Source organism: Heteronotia binoei, chromosome 10, assembly GCF_032191835.1.
Source record: "Heteronotia binoei isolate CCM8104 ecotype False Entrance Well chromosome 10, APGP_CSIRO_Hbin_v1, whole genome shotgun sequence".
NCBI lineage: Eukaryota > Metazoa > Chordata > Lepidosauria > Squamata > Gekkonidae > Heteronotia > Heteronotia binoei.
Genome location: NC_083232.1, coordinates 46761245 through 46775945, shown reverse-complemented (window position 1 = coordinate 46775945; position 14701 = coordinate 46761245). Strand labels below are relative to the sequence as shown.

Here is a 14701-nt window from a genome sequence, read left to right as displayed (position 1 = left end):
AAAATAACTGAATGGCCTTACCTTAGCATTTGTAGACCTTGTCCTGGTATGACTCCTGAAGGTTCCTGCTCCTTCTCTAAAGCAAATACAAAAATGAGTCAAAATGTTTTTTCTAGAATTCTGGCAAAAATTATGTGGTTTCAGAAAATAAGGAATATTATTAGAAGCTCATAATTCATTCCAGTATCTGATTATTTCTAGGTTTTGATAATATGCCTTGAGTATTATTAAACTGAGGGAAAAGTTGACTCTGGTCAAATAGCTCTAGTAACCAGGGCTATTGATTATTATTTACCCTGTTTTATGGATCATGGGTTAAGGCCTTAAATTCTATAGCTGCTGCAGTAGATTTATACAAAGGTGAACAACATTATTCCACAGTTTATCTCAAGGGTGTATGTTTGTACAGATGTGTGCTGGTCTCCATCTATTAGTGATGGAGGATTTGAGGCAGAGCAGTTTCATATCTACCACTCAGTTGTGGGTAGGCATGATGGCATTGGTATACAGTGACATTTATTTAAAGTGCTACATCTTTTCTGGTGCATTGGCTGGGAATCGAACCCGGGACTCCCGCGTGGCAGGCGAGAATTCTACCACTGAACCACCAATGCCAGTAGGTGAACAGAAAATGCTCCCACCATCTCAAAGTATGATGACAGAGATCTAGCCAATCACTGGGAATGGCCAAATTGTTTGGCTCCTACTCCTAAGTGGTGAAAAAGTAAAATACATATCTTTAAAATAAAACATGTTTTCAAAAAGTGTATTTGTCTCCACAATTTGGAGAGTATTTTCAAAATCATAATTAATATCTACCATGCAGTCAAAAAATCAACATGTGTCCTGGGAATTGAAACAGGGCAAGGGTTTCAGGTTCAGTCTCTGGCACCTTAATAAATAATAATAATAATAAATTTATTTTTGTATCACACCCTCCCCTGCCAAAGGCAGGCTCAGGGCGGCTCACAGGACATGGTATAACCATGATTTCAATAAAATACAATCAATACAATAAAACAGATTAAAATACAGTTAAATTACATTTATAAATTAAGTTAAAATTAGATAAAACAGCCATTATGAGTTAGTAATTAAGGTGCTAGTAATTAAGGAGTTAGTAATTAAGGTGGGAAAACACACTTTTCTGCCAGAGAATCAGTTAAAGTACCAGTTAAAGCAGACCCTCCAGAGCTAGATAAACCAATGACATGACTCAGTACAAGACAGTGTCATATGCACACATTCCATAGCAAAACAGAAATTATTATTAGGTGTCTTGAAAGTGTTGCCACCTGGTCATTTTTGACTAATGTTGCCACCTGAGCATTTTTGCCCAGGTTTGGTGTACATTTTAATGATCTATTTTAGGGCCTTTTAAAGAAGAGTAGTTACCCCTGTATGAGCATGTAATATAAAAACTAGTTACAGACTCCTCCCCCCCCTTCAAAATCTTGGATGTCTTCACTTTTGAAGAATACCTTCCTTGTTGCCTCATTTGTGCAGATTCTTCTCCTCAAATTAGCAATTTTAATATTTAAAAACAGGTTGCAAAGTTTTTGTATTGATGTCACAGGCATCTCAAACAGGACTTTAAAATGGAATGCCATTAGGAAATTTAGTCATTTGTAATAAAATTATGTTAGCTACTACTTGATGAGATTACTTTAGAACTAAGGCTTTGAAGCCTGTCACAGGTCTTAAAAATAAAATTGCTTGAGTAGTTGAGGAGAACTGTATTAAAATGCAAATTTCCAGCTGTTAATATTTCTTCAAAAACCAATAATCCCTCAAGGCCACAATATGTCAAAATACTTAATGGAAAAATATCCCTTAGGCAGAATGGCCTTTCTAAGTTGACTTTTGATTAAACTTAAAATACTATATAGCAAAAAACTTAAATTCAGATGGGGGTATAAATATAGTGCTAGACTAAAATGTCATCCAGAATGCAATTGATGGTGCACTTTTAAGGCCACTAATTTTTAAGTAATTTTCCACCCTCTTTGAGGATTAGCCAAGGTTATAATTACTAATGGAAAATATAGGTATCCTACAGCCCATAGTTATAAATTGGGCTTGGAAAAAACAACTCCTTTGGCTACCAGAAATTCCTTAAAATGGAAGGAAGATATCAATATGGACTTTGACTTGAAGTTAATAGTCAAAAGCCTCCCAGTGTATATCTCATAGTCTACTTATCTATAACCAAATGACCCATTTATGGGTGGAAGATTGCCATTGTGCCAGTGCTGTAGATTGTGGTAATATATATTATTTCTGTTGTTATGCATATGTTTAAGTATACTTTTATAAACCAGCTTGACCCTACTAAGAAAGGGAAAATAATAAATATTTTAATTCATCAATCATAGAGAATAGGTTCATCAAGGGTTACTGGCCATGATGGCTAAAATGGAACTTCCTTGTTTAGCAAAGTGTATGTTCTAATACTGGTTTCAGGGGGGAAACAAAGGGGGAGACTTTGGGCCATGTTTGTAGGCCTCTTGGAGGTGTCTCAGGGACCATTGGGAAAGCAGGGTTCTGAAATAGACAATTGGGTGGTCTGATCCAGCATAGCTCTTTTTATTTTCTTACATTCATAAACAGGCTAAATGACCATTTTCTGTGGGACTTTAAATTTGATTATTATATTGTACCCGAGCATAACATTAAAAATAGAATATAATAATTAAGCATGGAGCTATTTTTCTGGCAACAGATATTCAGTGTTTATATCACTAATAACAATTCTGTTAAAAACCTGGGAATATTAAAAACAACCAAAAAGAGTAAATGAAGCAGTATTCCATGTCAAAAGTTAGAATAAGGACTGTTATGTGTTCTCCTCACAACATGGAGCTAATTGTTTGATCAAAACAGCTTGAATTCCTGTACTACCAAAGAACATTATGGTCACAGTGGTGGGCCAATATTCAGTAAGCTGAAGATAAGCTGAAGAAAGATGATAGTTGTGTTGTGAGGAGGAGGGAAACTAAATAGCGCTATCATCACTCCAACCTGGAAAATATATCTATGGTATAGTCAGCATTTTATGACTAATTCTAAATGAGTAGACCTTGTTCAAAGAGATACTCCACTCTATATGCAGTATGTACAATAGAATGTAGGGCTGAGCCATACTGGGAGTGGGAAGTATCCTCCATGAAAAACTTTTGTGCAATATAAAATGTGTTTCTGGTTTTGTTGATCATTTTTGTGGAGGGCTCATTCAGCGGCATAAAGTGTTCACATATACCCACATTCAGGCAGCTTTATTCTCTCCACCACCCCCACAGGTAACCTTCTCCAACGCCAGCTCTCCCTGTTCCTTTTGGTGTGGCAGCAATCCTATCTCCTCAGGCAGAAAGCAGCCCCATTCTAGGGTTCCCAAATCCAATTGAAGAAATATCTGAGGACTTTGGGGGTGGAGCCAGGAGCAAGGTTGTGACAATTGAACTCCAAAGGAAGTTCTGGCCATCACATTTAAAGGGACCACACACCTTTCAAGGACAGAATGAGTAGATACATTGATGAACACGAGTTATTGAGGAAGACTCAGCATGGGTTCTGTAAGGAAAGCTCTTGCCTCACTAACCTGTTACATTTCTTTGAGGGGGTGAACAAACATGTGGACAAAGGAGATCCGACAGATATTGTTTTCCTTGACTTCCAGAAAGCATTTGATAAAGTTCCTCATCAAAGGCTCCTTAGTAAGCTCGAGAGTCATGGAGTAAAAGGACAGGTCCTCTTGTGGATCAAAAACTGGCTAATTAATAGGAAGCAGAGAGTATAACTGGGCAGTCTTCGCAGTGGAGGACGTTAAGCAGTGGGGTGCCGCAGGGCTCAGTACTGGGTCCCATGCTCTTTAACTTGTTCATAAATGATTTGGAGTTGGAAGTAAGCAGTGAAGTGGCCAAGTTTGCAGATGACACTAAATTGCTCAGGGTGGTGAGAACCAGAGAGGATTGTAAGGCACTCCAAAGGGATCTGTTGAGGCTGGGTGAGTGGGCGTCAACATGGCAGATGAGGTTCAGTGTGGCCAAGTGCAAAGTAATGCACATTGGGGCCAAGAATCCCAGCTACAAATACAAGTTGATAGGGTGTGAACTGGCAGAGACTGACCAAGAGAGAGATCTTGGGGTTGTGGTAGATAACTCACTGAAAATGTCAAGACAGTGTGCGATTGCAATAAAAAAGGCCAATGCCATGCTGGGAATTATTAGGAAGGGAATTGAAAACAAATCAGCCAGTATCATAATGCCCATGTATAAATAAATGGTGCAGTCTCATTTGGAATACTGTGTGCAATTCTGGTCACCACACCTCAAAAAGGATATTATAGCATTGGAAAAAGTGTAGAAAAGGGCAACTAGAAGGATTAAAGGTTTGGAACACTTTCCCTATGAAGAAAGGTTAAAACGCTTGGGGCTCTTTAGCTTGGAGAAACGTTGACTGCAGGGTGACATGATAGAGGTTTACAAGATTATGCATGGGATGGAGAAGGTAGAGAAAGTACTTTTCTCCCTTTCTCACAATACAAGAACTTGTGGGCATTTGATGAAATTGCTGAGCAGTCGGGTTAGAACGGATAAAAGGAGGTACTTCTTCATCCAAAGGGTGATTAACATGTGGAATTCACTGCCACAGGAGGTGGTAGCAGCTACAAGCATAGCCAGCTATAAGAGGGGGTTAGATACAAATATGGAGCAGAGGTCCATCAGTGGCTATTAGTCACAGTGTGTGTGTGTGTGTATATATATATATATAAATTTTGGCCACTGTGTGACACAGAGTGTTGGACTGGATGGGCCATTGGCCTGATCCAACATGGCTTCTCTTATGTTCTTTATTTTAACAATTTATTGATAACATATGGTTACAAAACTTAATTATAAATTTTCTGTACTAACCCATATGGTATTTCAATCCCCCCTCCCTCCAATGTTGACTTCCCCGAAGTTATAGATTTAAGTTCAATACTAAAGGTACTACTAATCGATCAAAGTTCAATATACTTTTTTCTCATTAATACTAAAAAATTATCCAATGTCTTTTTACATTCCACTCTTTCTCCATATATCCTTTAAATTTCTTCCACTCCTTTTTGAATATATCTAAATCATAGTCTCTTAGAGTTCTAGTTAGTTTGTCCATCTCACTCCATGATAAAACTTTCATAATCCAGTCCATATGAACATATGAAGCTGCCTTATACTGAATCAGACCCTTGGTCCATCAAAGTCAGTATTGTCTTCTCAGACTGGCAGCGGCTCTCCAGGGTCTCAAGCTGAGGTTTTTCACACCTATTTGCCTGGACCCTTTTTTGGAGATGCCAGGGATTGAACCTGAGACCTTCTGCTTCCCAAGCAGCTGCTCTGCCACTGAGCCACCGTCCCATTTCTCTGGTATTTTTTCTTGTTTCCACAGCTGCGCATACAATGTCCTAGCAGCTGAGAGCAAATACCAAATTAAAGTCCTGTCTTCCTTTGGAAATGTTTCTAATTGTAATCCAAGCAAAAAAGTCTCTGCATTTTTCTTGAAGTCATAACCCAAAATTTTGGAGATTTCTTGTTGTATCATCTTCCAGTACTCTTTCGCTTTTTCGCAAGTCCACCACATATGAAAGAAAGAACCTTCATGTTTTTTACATTTCCAACATCTATCCGACATCTTTTTACTCATCTTAGCCAGCTTTTTCGGAGTCATATACCACCTATACATCATCTTAAAACAGTTCTCTTTGATACTCTGACAAGTTGAGTTCTTCATCGAGTTCTTCCAAAGGTGCTCCCACGTATCCATTTGTATTTCTCTATTCACATTGATTGCCCATTTGACCATTTGAGACTTTACTACTTCTTCTTCTGTAGACCATTTCAATAATAATTTGTATACTTTCGATATCAATTTTTCATTATCTCCGAGCAGGACCCTTTCCAGTTCTGTTTGCTCTCGTCTAATTCCCTCCAATTTAATATCGTTTTCCATCAAGCTTTTGATTTGTTGCATTTGAAACCAATCGTACTTATTATTTAGCTCTTCTGAGGATTTTAATTCAATTTTGTCTCCTTGAATCTTGAGCAGTTAATTATATGACATCTCTCTTTCTTCATCGGATTCAGCTGTTATTTTTATTACTTCTGCTGGCACTATCCACAGCGGTTTTCTCTTGTCTCCATATTTCTTATATTTTATCCAAGTATTTAGTAAACTGTTTCTGATATAATGGTAAGAGAAGAAACCGTCCATTTTATTCTTCCCATAATACAAATACGCATGCCAGCACTTCTCTTATGTTCTTATGTTCTTTTAAATGCCTTCCCTCCACTGGAAATAATGAAGGAAATAATGAAGGATATGGGCACCTTCTTTTGGGGCTCATAGAATTGGACTCCCAGGTCCAACCTTTTTGAAACTTGGACGGTATTTTGGGAAGAGGCACTGGATGCTATGCAGCAAACTTAGTGCCTCTATCTCAAAAAACAGTCCCCCCCCCCAAGCCCCAGATACCCACAGATCAATTCTCCATTATACCCTATGGGAATCGGTCTCCATAGGAAATAATGCCCAGCAGACACTTCCCTCCAGCCCCTACTTTCTGATGATTCTGATGGCCTCCAAACCGGGGGATTCCCTACCCAATTCAGCTACCTCATTCAGCTGCTCCATTGGTATCATTTCCCTCCCTTTCCCCCCCTTCTTCTTTTCCAGCAAACAGTGAAGATAGCCAATGAGATTTTGCAGGGGGATGGCATCATTGAAGGCAAATACACTAGCTTAATTAGTTTCAGAGTACATTAGCTTTGTTTGACCTCAATGATATTGCCACATAGCCTGTGGCAGAATGAGCCTGCTCTGGTCCACAGGCCCTCTTCACCCTGCCCTTCAATGTTTTCCCAACATCCGGAGAGGCTTCTCTCTCTCTCTCTCTCTCTCTCTCTCTCTCTCTCTCTCTCTCTCTCTCTCTCTCTCTCTCTCTCTCTCTCTCTGGTAGCACACCACCACCACCTGACCTCTGTAGGAATTTCCTGCCAGAAGGCTCAGAGAACTCCCAGCTTCCCTTCCAAATTCTGAGTCCTTGCCTCTGTGTCTCACACAGCCCAGTGCCTGGTCATCACAGGGACATAGGTTGCCAATCCCCAATTGTACTGTGTGTATATCATTTCTGGCAAGTAAGTACAGCTCTGTCGCATTTGGGGGGCTTTATATCTTTGGCAAATGTTATGTTGATTCTTAAATTTCAATTATTACAGCATTGCTATTCCCAACCTTGAGGAAGTTTCTATGGAACAAGATATATAAATAGTTGACTGCTTGTTGTTAGGACCAATCATCAGAATGTATTTGAGACTGCTGGACTTACTGCTGAAATTATTTGCAATGACACAGAGGACTTGTGAATTTCGTGGATCTTTACAGGGGCTCATGTTAAACCTCAGTGTAATAGAACTCTTGGAATAACTTTGCTTTCCACTGAAGGAATTATGCCACTTTGCCAATAGGCAATTGTATATATTTCTGTACTTTTGTTATGTATGTCTGAGAAATTGTAACAACCTTTTCTAAGTATTTTCAGTGTCTATGGTAATTTGGGGTTATGATACCATTTTGATATAAGTCTTGCATGCTCCATAGGTGGCCTTCTCCAAGCTGCCAGCTGGCTTGTCTTGGAGAAGTGATTTAAAGAGACAAATGCCTTCTCCAAGCCAGCCAACAGGACAGTGGGGGCTTCAAGAGCTACACAATATGTGTGAAAGAGCCACATGTGGCTCCCAGCTCTGGCTTAGAATATGTTGTAGATCTCTACAGAATCTCTATTACTGTGGCAGCAGGCCAAGAAGGAAATATTGGAAAGTATCTAGATCTATGGAAAGAGAATGTTTTAGGATACAAGGATCAATAGAGAAGGCCTACTTGGGCATGCCTGGGCTTGCCTAGCTAGTAGATCATACTGCAGGGCTATAGGCTCATAAAGAAGGCTTGCTATAGTAAAGATTCAGCTTGCTTTAGATGAAGCCGGAAGAGCAGGTGCAAAATAGCGCTGATGCAAATGAGTGCTCAAGGTAACATCAGTAGAAGTCAAAGGAAGTCAGGCAGAGCCACCAACGGTCTGTGGTTAGGGCACACATGGTTTATGGCTAAAGGTTGCCTAGGAACCCAGTGGCTCAAGATGGTTGGGCAAGAGACTAGTACCACACTAACGGAAGCTAGTAGACGAACAGGAGGGGGCCTTCAGTACCTTCAGAAAGAGTCAGAACGGGAAATGATTGTGCAAAGGGTATATAAGGCCTGCATGCCTCTGTGGTCTTTGCTCAGACTCTCGGGTCTGAAGCCCGTGTACAGGGCCCATGTACACGTTAAATAAAGAAAGCTGTTTTCCTGACTATGCCTCACGCTGCCTCTGTTATTGATCCGACTGAAATTGATAACGTATGATTTTTCCTGCTACATTACCTTCTAGCTTCCTTCAGCTGTCCAGGTCAGCACATGGCAATGACTGTCTCCTCCAGACCTCAATTAAGAGGCCTGTCTGCTTTTGATGGACTCAACCCCAAAGAGACCCACTTCCTTGCTCCCAGGACTTTTATCATCTGTCTTTCCCCACCCACTTACCCTGTCAGGCTGGGTCAAAGAAGCTTTTCCTGAAGTCTTCAGAAGGTTCTTCCTGAAGTCCCTCTAGTCTTAATTCCTCCAAATCTCTGTTCCCTGCTTGTGGAGGAGACTGGACCTATTATCTTCAGCTGGACCTAGTAGCATTTTTAAGAGGTAGCTGAGGTGAGGCTGGAAAGTTATTGAGCTGACTTTGACCTTCCTTCCTGTTCTCTGCCAAGAGAGAAAAACTTTTAAAACCCTCCTGGTATAGGTTTTACTTAGGTCAGACCTCTACCCCACCCCCACCCCCAAAAAAGCATTTCTTCACACCATTCAAACTCAGTGCTAAATAATAACATCACTCTTTCCTGGAACACCAGAAAAAAATGGAAAAAGAAAATTGTGCCAAAGCAGCCATCATTCAGGGCTGTGAATACAGGTAAAATAGTGCAAAGGAGTCAGGCATTATATGAAGGAGGAAAGCCTCCCCCCTCCCCCCACACTGAAAATGCTTGCCATCATATTCAGTTCAGCTTTATTAGTATCTAATCATGTGGCTAGTCTAGTAACAAGTTGAGCACAAAGGAGAAAGAGCATAAATGCCACTTCTTCTGCAGAAAAGTAATTTCAAGAGTGATTTAGAGCAGAGGAGTAGCTTGGGCATGCTTCTCTCACCTACCATTTCCCCTTCCAATTCTCATTCATGGTGGTGGTGGTGTTTTCATGCATGTAAGTATGTATAAATGTTTTAACATGTTACCAGATTTCCACGGCTAGGAGTTTCCTAACCTAGATAGCCCTGGTTAACCTGCTCTCAGAAGCTAAGCAGGGTTAGTCCTGGTTAGTAGTTGGATGGGAGACAACAAAGGAAGACCAGGGTGATGACACAGAGACAGGCAATTGCAAACCACCTCTGAATGTCTCTTGCCTTGAAACCCTACCAGGTTGCCATAAGTTGGCTGTGACTTGAGGCCAAAAAAATAGGAGCTTTCACAGAGTGACTGTGATGAGAACTGTGGTAATGTCGCCAATCCCTTGCTATATGAATCCTTTTGATTGCATCAATAGTTTAAGGAATCACCAATGGCTGATTTTGAAATCCTCCATGCAGTCCTGAAGATCAATATGACAAGAAATGTTATACCTCCTGCTCTAAGACAAATGTAATCTATGTTGAAAATGTGATGAAGTTCCTTCAGCTGAAGGTTTAAGATAGCCCAACTTCTAGCTGCAGGATTTCATGTAAGTAGAGTTTTATACCCTTTATTTCTCCTCTTTGGGGACCCAAAACAGTTTATAACATTGCTTTTTTCTCCTCCAGTTTTTCCTCTCAGCAAGAAAAACCTGATAGGATAAGTTAAGCTAAGTGAGAGTGACTAGCACAAAGTCATCCAGTAAACTCCTATGGATGTGGGGATTCAACCTGAGTCTCTTGTCTCCTGGTCTGGCACTCTAACTAACACACCACTGTGGCTCTCAGTGCTTGAGTCCCACAGGAATCACAGAATACACAGCCTTCAGATGGCATGATAAAGTTGGCTAGACAGATGTCTTGGTGTTGAAGGATGCAAATGAAGAAAAATTAGCTATAACTTTCAGATTAACATAGCCCCTCCCCAGATATCACTACCAGAAAGAATTAATGCTGCAATTACATCTACTGTGTGAACATTCCTTCCTCTGTGGATTTCTGTCATTTAAAAGGAACTCTTACTAATTTTATGAAGGCATCAAACAATATTGTTGCTTTATGCATAAACTTTGCAAGGATAACTATGAAATTAGCTTTAAAAGGCCACCCTGAGTCCACTACAGGGAGGGCGGGATATAAATCTAATAAAATAAATAATCTATTTTAATATTATTTAATATCACAAAATCAGCCAAGTTGCCTTTTCAAATTGTACAGGGTTTTTTTTTTTTTTGTAATACCTGTCTAGGCGAAATAAAGTGAGCAAGGGACACCTTTCCAGCCAAGACAATTTTCCAACAATCCCTGAGGGACTCCAATCAAATGCCTAGAATCTGAATTCCTACATTCCCTTAAAGCAGCTATTTTTTTATTGATCCAAAGTCAGTTGTCAGTTATGCCAATCAAGAGAGCAATAGGTCAACACAGAGTAACAGAAAATGACAGGCTATTATTTAAGCAGATCTGGATCTATGCTTATTTATCAGATGTATCTAATCCTTCACTAAAATGTTATTCCCCCTCCCCCAGATATGGCTACTGAAAAGAAAGCTGCAATTACACCCACACTGTGTGAACATTCCTTCCTCTGTGGATCCCTGTCATTTAAAAGGAACTCTTACTAATTTTAAGAAGGCATCAAACAATATTGTTGCTTTATGCATAAACTTTGTACGGATCAGGATGAAATTAGCTTTAAAAGTTCCAAGATATTAAAAGATTTAATAGGAAAAAAATCAAAACACTTCCATGGGATATTTTTAGAAGTACGGCATTTAATTAATGTAACTAATCCTTCATTTAATTAACTAAATAGAAGATAAGCAATCTTGTCAGCTAATGGCTAATGATAGGCAACATGCTTCAGTTCTATTTATAGACAAAGATTACAGTTGCAAAGATCCTTTCTTTAGCCAAAAAGAAAGTATATTTTAGCCTTTGGGTGTGATTTGCATTATATCATGGAACTGGCTGGGTATTGAGGAGTACTTTTGACCGGTGATGCACAATTTCTCAGCTTGAATCAAAGTTTCATTGCAAATGGTGAGCTGTACCCTTGTACTATTGGAGCGGGGGAGAGAGTCCATGTACCGGGCAATATCCACATGTACCTGCAACCACCAGGAGGGGAGGGGATGAACCGTGGCTCAGTGGTAGAGCATCTACTTGGGAAGCAGAATGTCCCAGGTTCAATCCCTGGCATCTCCAAAAAAGGGTCCAGGCAAATAGGTGTGAAAAACCTCAGCTTGAGACCCTGGAGAGCCACTGCCAGTCTGAGAAGGAAGGGTTCTTGGGGCCGCAAGAGCTGGGTCAAAGGCATCATGATGGTGGCATACCTTAGAATGAACTGCAAGTAGTAGTTTGCAAACCCTAGGAAACATTGCACATCCTTGTGCATCTGTGGAGCTTGCCAGGTTGGATGACTCGACTTGCGGGCCCCTTGCAGAGAAATCACATAGCTGAAGAACTCTACTTCTTGGAGGTCAAAGGTACACTTCTTTAACTTGGCATAAAAGCCCTGCTGTCACAACTGTATGCACGTGTTCTGTATGCCATGTGGGTTCCAGGAGTAAATCAGGATGTCTCACAAGTTCTTGTATTTTGAGAAAGGAAGAAAAAGGTATTCCTGTCCACTCTGTCCACTTTGTGCATAATTTATAACCGTCTAAAGTGCCCCTCCTTAGTCATCTCTTTTCTAAACTGAAAGTATCTTCCATCTTTCCACATAGGAAAAATGCTCCAACCACTTAATCATCTTGGTTGCCATCTTCTGTATGTTTTCAGTTCTGCAATGTCATTTTTATTTTGAGATACAGTGACCAGAACTGTATACAGTATTCCATGTAAGGCCACACCACAGATCTGTACCCTGGCATTATAGTATTGACTGCCTCATTTGCAGTCTTTTTCCAAGTGTATAATGTCTAGAATGTTGATCTGATATGCATCATCACCTAAGCATTTTGGTTTCTAGTGCCAGACAACTGTAAATACATGTTTAAGTGGTTTCCATTGAATTTTCACAAAACTGTACATGTCCAAAGATTTTGCTGATTCAAACTGATTCACAGCCTTTAACTTCTCTAAGGAATACTTAGATGATCACCAAAAGATAGGATTTTATTGAGGTACAACATTTTTAATGATGGATTTATATTACTTGTGAGTGATCTAATAGTCTACTTGAGCATTTGCCTGCTGAGCAGAGCCATTATGCAGCAAGGATGGGAGGGGTAGTAGAACTTGATGCTCAAAGAGTCAATCACACTGTACTGAATGGTTAGGAAGGAATACAGTAAAGGAGGACCTTATCAATGAAGTATCAAACCAACTGTCAAGCAATTGGGTCCCTATTTATAGACATAAGCCAAACCAGCTAGTATTTGAGCATTCCTACTATCCTCCATCTGCGCATAGGATGGGGGGTGGGAGTTAACTAGTCTAACAGTGTGATATGCATTATGTGCAAATTACAGACATTTCTGTTCATAACAAAAATTTTGGAGATGTACATTGGTATCATAGGGAGGAAGCAAATAAATAGACGCGCCTTCCACTAAGATTTTTTTAATGTAAGACGTTGCATTAAGAATTTCTCTTCAGAAATGATTTCTTTTTTCCGTCAGACAGCAGACTCCACTTTGACACAAAGGTTGAAAGGATGTGCACGCACGTGGTTTGGGGGGAGGGAGCGGTTAATGCATGAAGCTGCCTCAAATACTGTCAGCCTTTCAAAGTCTTTTGCAAGCATGACTCTCACTGAGTTGAGCACAGCAGTCCTTGCAAGTAGCTTAGAGTTCACAAACATTTTGAAGTGACCTCCTACTGTCAAGCTGTCAGTTTTTAAAGGCGAGGAGCCAGCAGTGGCCAACAATTTAAGCACAATGCCTTGCTCCTGACTGACACCTAAACAACACTAGGTTGATGACTAAATGGCAGCATCAGCCCAGAGAGATTATAAATGCTCTTAACATGCTAGAAATTGTTTAATTGGTAGCTTTCATTTGAAACTGTAAAACTGCCATCAGAAATCCACGGGATGCAGCATCCTTTAGTAATACATGTTTATTCACACAGAGACAGATGCCGCAGCTGGATCGCCCTCATTTATTTATTCCTTATGTCCATACATTTATTCCTTATGTAGACCGAAAGGTAAAAGGAGCTCAGGATGGCCATGATTTTGGCTTTTATGGCTGTAATGTAAATTGCTTTGAGCTCCAAAAGGAGGAAAAGTGGCTAATAAATGTTTTAAATAAATAATATCATTGTCCTTTCTTCCCTGGATTTTATAGGTAATTTTGTGGAATTGGATGGGCATAACACGTGGAACTGGATGGGCAAGCATTTCATGAACATCTCTGTCCAACACTAAACCTGCTTGCTGGGCATTTACAATTTGAACAGTGCACACACTCCCAAAGCTGCTTGCTCTTTGTTTTGCCAAATACTTCTCTAGGGTTTGTAGAATCTTTCGGGCTCAAGTGCCGTGTTCTACTGGAGAAAGTTTTTCTTCCAGACGTTTCGTTCTCAGCTGCAGAGAACATCCTCAGTGGCGTTGCAGCCGGAGCAGGCGCTCTGACCTTCTTGGCTGCTGTGCGTTGAGTGGGGCCAGGGCTGCTGGAGAGCTGCTATTTCTAGGCTGGAGGGGATGTGATGAAAGGGCAATTGGTTTGTGGATGTGCCCATTGTTTGGTGGGGCTTCCTGGAAGGGTAGTGATAAGGAAACTGGCTGTTGATTGTGACCATTGTTCTGTGTTAATTGCTGGGAGGGTTGGAAGGGGTTTGAAGATAAGGAAGATGGTTGTTGACTGTGCTGATTGTTCTGTGGAATTTGCTGGTTGTTCTGAGACTTTCTGCAATTTATAGTCTGTAGGGTGTTTTGCAGAGCTGGGTACCAAGATTGGTGGATGAAAATGCCTTCTTCCTTTCTGTTAAAATTGTGCTGGTGTTTGTAAACCATCTTCCTTATCTTCAAACCCCTTCCAACCCTCCCAGCAATTAACACAGAACAATGGTCACATTCAACAGCCAGTTTCCTTATCACTACCCTTCCAGGAAGCCCCACCAAACAATGGGCACATCCACAAACCAATTGCCCTTTCATCACACCCCCTCCAGCCTAGAAATAGCAGCTCTCCAGCAGCCCTGGCCCCACTCAACGCACAGCAGCCAAGAAGGTCAGAGCGCCTGCTCTGGCTGCAACGCCATTGAGGATGTTCTCCGCAGCTGAGAACGAAACGTCTGGAAGAAAAACTTTCTCCAGTAGAACATGGCACTTGAGCCCGAAAGATTCTACAAACCCTAATGATGTTACCAGCCGTGAAAACCTGAAATCTTTGACAAATACTTCTCCTTTGCAACTTTTAACCCTTATAATTCTGAATGGGAGGGAATAGCTGCTTCTGCCTCTTT

The 14701-nt window shown here is 40.6% G+C and overlaps 1 non-coding gene across 1 annotated transcript; it reads right to left on the bottom strand.

Annotated features, from left to right (window-relative positions):
• Positions 1 to 543: 543 nt before the first annotated feature.
• On the bottom strand, positions 544 to 614 carry TRNAG-GCC (transfer RNA glycine (anticodon GCC)). The gene has a single exon. It is a non-coding gene; the product is annotated as a tRNA-Gly (tRNA).
• Positions 615 to 14701: the final 14087 nt, after the last annotated feature.